The following is a 5432-nucleotide window of genomic DNA, read 5'->3' as shown; positions in this document are numbered from 1 at the left end:
GTCAGGCTATGATATTAAGTAATCAATTATAAGAAAATAAGTTACAACTTTCAAGCAATATGTATTTATATTTTATAATAATTTGTATGCATTGACTATGTCTTGGATTATTGGAGCACAATTTAAACTTGCCAAAACTTTTTATAGCATGTATAAGTATTTTCTTGCATTCTATTCTGCAATTGCTCTGGAGTGTACTTCTTCATTTCTCTGTATTAAAATATATTAAATAATGATATGTCATTCTTCTTTCTCTATATGCAAGACTGCCAGTTGGTAGACAAAGTGAATATAACATTCACTGACCAATATAGTCCCCCCCCCCCCGCAGTGCTGGGGATTTAACCCAATATTTTGTTTCTATACAATATTTTAGAAGTTTTCCTTGTTGTTCTAGGTTAAATGAATTTCAACCTTTATACATATTTTATGTGATCTATATAAACATTCTTTACAGAAATAAATTTATCATTAATTATATTGTGAATAAAGATTTGAGGCAAGGGTATAATACCATGTTTGAAGTCTCAAAATAAATACATTACTTTGAGATTTAGGATGGATTGTTGATATAGCCTTGCTAGAAACTCTACAGATTCTGAGAATTTAATAAAATTTCATGGTTATCTATTAAATATCTGACATCCATTTTCAAGTTTAGGGATTCATGCAGAACAAATTAAATAGAAGTTGGTCTATCTGAACTCCAGAGAATATAGGTGCACATCAGATACACCTCGGAGTGAGTTAGAATTGGGCTCTTCAATGAGCCTGTGTGAACAAAAAATTGGGGAAAATTGTTGAGTATAAGAGTTGCATCATATAGTGAGAAATGAAATCCTTCTTTGATCCTAATTTGTAATTTGTTTCCTATAACAATTTTTCCTCCTATTTTTATCATTGTTCTACTGATCTCCTAGAAGTCATAAAATAATGACATATTCATGAGCCCATGAGTGAAACTGCTATCACAACCTTTAGTTCCTTTATCAGGAAGGTGAAATTTGGAGAATTATTTACTAATTCATTTATCAAGAAGAATCTCAGGATGGAGGATATTTTAAGTCAATTTATGTAATTATCTAGTTTATGGAATACTCCCCTGATGCCTAATTTGCTAATTTCTTGCAGACTGAAGGAAATCCATCTATCGTGCTGTTAATTGGGCAGCCATAAAAAATAAGTAAATATTTCATCTATTCATTTTGCTACAAGAAACTTGTGTTAATAAAATTTTAAAATAAATTGATGACTGAAATTATTGGATGAGAAATAGTCTTGTAGAAAGGAAAGACTGGATTTCAGTTAATTTCTATTTGATAAATCTGTATGTGCCCCATAGTAACTTTGCTACATATTTTTGATGTTTGCTTTCAAGATATGCAGCAATTGAAAAATTTGTAAACCTCCAAATATTGCATTATTGCATGTATGTGGTGGGGAAGGAGGAGGATTTGGGAATTAAGTTATGCCTCCTCAAGTATAATATCTACATGTATATTGAGACTTTTATAGAAAATATTTGTCCCTTTTTTCTCATGAACTTATTTTATTTAAATATTTGTTTAATCATTATGTGCTCATGTATACCTGTTTGATAATTTGGGTTGTAATCTTTGTGTTGGTTTAAATAGTGCCCCAAAATGTTAATGTCCATAAGAAAACTGAATGTGACCTTCTTTGGAAAAGATTCTTGATAGATTTAATCAAATTAAGATGAGGTCATGTAAGATTAGGATGGGTCCTAAACCTAATATCACTGCTTCCCATATAAGAAAAGGAAAAATTGGAAACAAATAAAAATACATGTCAATATTTATCTGTGAAATTTTTGAGGGATAACCAGTTAAATACATGACCTATTGAATAAATGACAGATAAAGAAAAAGGGGCCTGGCAGACACACCACCTAGAGCTTTTCTTACTGCCTCCTCCTCATTCCTATTTCCTTAGAAATAAGTTTACTCAGTCAATTAAGAGGTTCATGGACTAATGCCAGGAAATAGGAAAACTTTAGGAACACACACACACGGGGCGGGGCAGGGAGAGAGAGAGAATGGAAAAATTAAACTAGAGGAGATTGGCAGAAAAAAAAATAAAAGAAAGCATAAAAATCCAACATTTGATGGAGACATGTCAAAGACAACTTGAAAGATATTATCAAAAGCAAAATTTGAAAAACTTTGAACAACAACATAAATGACTGCATTAGTTCTTGGGGCTGATATAACAAGTTACCAGAACCTGGGTGACTTAAACAATAACTATCGGCATCAGATCTGCTATTTTTCTGCTACCATTATTCTCCCTCTCCTACACCACTTTACAACCCAGATTGCTAGTCCGCAAACTTTGTAGTCAAGTCATTGGTGTGGATTGTTAGCCTGCAAACCTCCTCACCAGTCATTGTTCTGTTGTTATTAGCCTGTGAAATTCCACTGCTTAAGAATGGCTCCACCTCGGCATTCTCTCTCTCTCTCTATCACTTTCTCCCCCCGCCCCCCCCCAGGGCAGACACTCTGCCTGTCCACTTAATACAATCGCTTGTGTGAATTTCCACATCCGGAGTGTTCTCTGGGTGCTTTCATTGGTGCTGTGACTCCAATGGACTCTTCTACTGCCACTTAGGCGGGCGGAATCCCATCTGTCACCCCAGACTCTGAGACACTGGTATTGCCTTCCATTCCCCTGGACGCTCTCCCCCACATCCAGACACCGGCTTCAGATTGGTGAGTCTTCCCCGAGGTTGACTTAAACACTCTTTGTCTGACCTGAGATGTGACCATTGATGGTCTGGCACCCTCGATGTGGTTGAGACGTGGGGCTTCTCCCAGTCATGACTTTTGCGGTTACAGACGGTTCCCTTAGTTGACCTTTTCTGACGGGTGGGTCCCCGATCTTTATGGGGAGATTCTCAGGGTTGAGGCTCCTCTTTGCTTGCTCTCTCAAAAATCCTGACATCAGGTCCTCAACTCTCAGGTTTTGCTCAGCACACACTGATGGTCTGGTGATGACCCCATCACTATGCTACCTTCTTTGTGACCTCGGGATGCCTTGGACACTGACTCAGCTGTATCAGTCTCCATCATGGGATTTGGGTCCTCCATTCCAGCAGATTCACCCCTGGGGTGTCTACTAGACAATCTTAAACCCCTTTACCTCACCCCCGACCTAAAGCCACCAAAACTTACTCCTTAGATAATCAATCCAAAATGGCCACACAATGGCATACAACTTCTGTGAGTGAGTGGGCAGATGGAAAAGGATTTCTTATCTTCAATCTTTCTCTTTCTTGCACACTAAACCTGATCTTTGCTCTTCCAGCAAACCCGAACACCTTCTTTTGGCTTCTTCTCCCCTTCTTAATCCCTTCTCCTCCTCCCTTTTCCCAACTCTAGCTCAACAACCAGCTCCAGCCTTGGCTCCCCCTCATACAGCCCCCTTCCTGGAGTGGAGCCCACCAGAGGATCCCTCTCCCACTCCTCTGCCAGCCACCTGCCAGAACAGCAGCCCCAGGGAGCAGGTCCCATCAGCCTGCCTCCCTCCAGCTCAGCCCTGCCAGAGCCCCCAATAGCTATGAATCTCTTCTGAGTCCTGGGAGACCTCTCCCACCTCCTAGCCATCATCTTGCTACTGCTTAAAATCTGGAATTCCCGCTCTTGTGCCAGGATTTCAGGGAAGAGCCAGGTCCTGTTTGCTGTAGTGTTCACTGCCTGCTACCTAGACCTCTTCACCAACTACAACTCACTTTACAACACATGCATGAAGGTGGTCTACATATCCTGCTCTTTCACAGTCTGGATGATTTACAGCAAGTTAAAAGTCACTTACGATGGGAAATATGATATGTTCGCGGTGGAGTTCCCTGTCTTCCCACGGCCATCCTGGCATTCCTGATCAACCACTACTTCACCCCTCTGGAGATCCTCTGGACCTTCTTTATCTACCTGGAGTCAGCGGCCATCTTGCCACAACTGTTCATGGTGATCAAGACTGGTGAGGCGGAGACCATCATGAGCCATGACCTGTCTGTGCTAGGTGTCTTTTGCGCCCTCTATCTCTTCAACTGGATTTGGCACAAACCACTTTGAGGGCTTCTTCAATCTCACTGCCATGGTGGCTGACCTGGTCCAGCCTTCCTTCTACTGGTGAAATGAGACTCTTTGCCACTAACCAGCAGGAAGAAGCTACAGAAGAAAGACCATCATCCCACCCCCAGTATCTATAAAAACAAAATGGGAGGAATATTGGCATCAGATCAGCTATTTTGCTGCCATCTTTATTCTTGCTCCCCCTTACCACTTTACAACCCAGATTGCTAGTCCACAAACCTCCTAGTCAAGTCATTGTCCAGATTGTTAGCCCTCAAACATCCTCGCCAGTCAGTGGTCCGTTGTTATTAGCCTGCAAAATTCCACTACTTAAAAATGGCTTCACCGCCATTTTCTCTCTCTCTCTCCCTCAATCTCGCTCTTGGGCACACTCTCTCACTCTCTCTCACGTATTCTCTCTCTCTCTCTCTCTCTCTCACTCTTGCTCTCTCATTTTCTCTATCTCTCTCTCATTCTGGGTGCAGACACTCTGCCTGTCTGCCTAATAAAATCTCTTACATGAGTTCCTGGATCCAGAGTGGTTTCTGGGTGCTTTCATTAGCAGTGTATTCTCTGCCAGTTTCCAGAATATACACATCTAAAATCAAAGTAGGGCCAGCCTCTCTCTGCAGTCTCTAGAGGAAGATTCTTGCTTGTTTCTCCATAGCTTCTGATGTTTTCCAGCAATCTATAGATACATATTACAAGCTCTGCCTTTGTCTTTACATAAAAATTCTTCCTTTTGAATGTGTCAATTTTGGTTTCAAATTTCTCTCTTCATATAAGGACACCAGTGATATTGAATCCTATTTCCAAAGGTCGCATTCACATTTCCCTGTGGGCATGAATATGTGGAGAGCATTACTCAACATAGGTATTACCCCTCTGGGAGGTGGAGTTTAATTCCCTAATCCTCCTCCCAGCTGAGCACACACACACACACACACACACACACACACACACACACACACCTTAAACATGTGCTGAATTTACTGATGCATATCTAAAAAATAGAGTATTGACTAGGCATTGGGGATGCCTAGCAAGCATTGTTTTCATCAGATGACTGAGGTTAACATCATATATCATTAACATTAGTGTAAAAACTGGGGAAATTTGAAGGAAGTCTTAAGTTTCCAGGTATTAATATGCCAGTGGCAGCTTCTTAATTTTCACAACTGTGCCATGGCAAGATAAGATGTCCATATTTGGGAAATTGGATAAGGGATGGGAGGGTCAGGAGAATTCATTAAATTTTGTGACATTCTGATTATTTCAAAATTAAAAACTTTATTCTAGAAAGCACTTGGTAAAATTTTTTTACATAAAAATATGAACAAT

The 5432-nt window shown here is 40.2% G+C and overlaps 1 pseudogene across 1 annotated transcript; it reads left to right on the top strand.

Annotated features, from left to right (window-relative positions):
* The first annotated feature begins 3576 nt into the window (after positions 1 to 3576).
* LOC306664339 (ER lumen protein-retaining receptor 1-like) lies at positions 3577 to 4152 on the top strand (annotated as a pseudogene). Its single transcript has one exon. The product of its transcript is annotated as an ER lumen protein-retaining receptor 1-like (transcript).
* The last annotated feature ends 1280 nt before the right edge of the window (positions 4153 to 5432 follow it).

Source organism: Sciurus vulgaris (assembly GCF_902686455.1).
Source record: "Sciurus vulgaris genome assembly, chromosome: 6".
Classification (NCBI taxonomy): Eukaryota; Metazoa; Chordata; class Mammalia; order Rodentia; family Sciuridae; genus Sciurus; species Sciurus vulgaris.
This window is presented reverse-complemented; position numbering and strand designations above follow the sequence as displayed.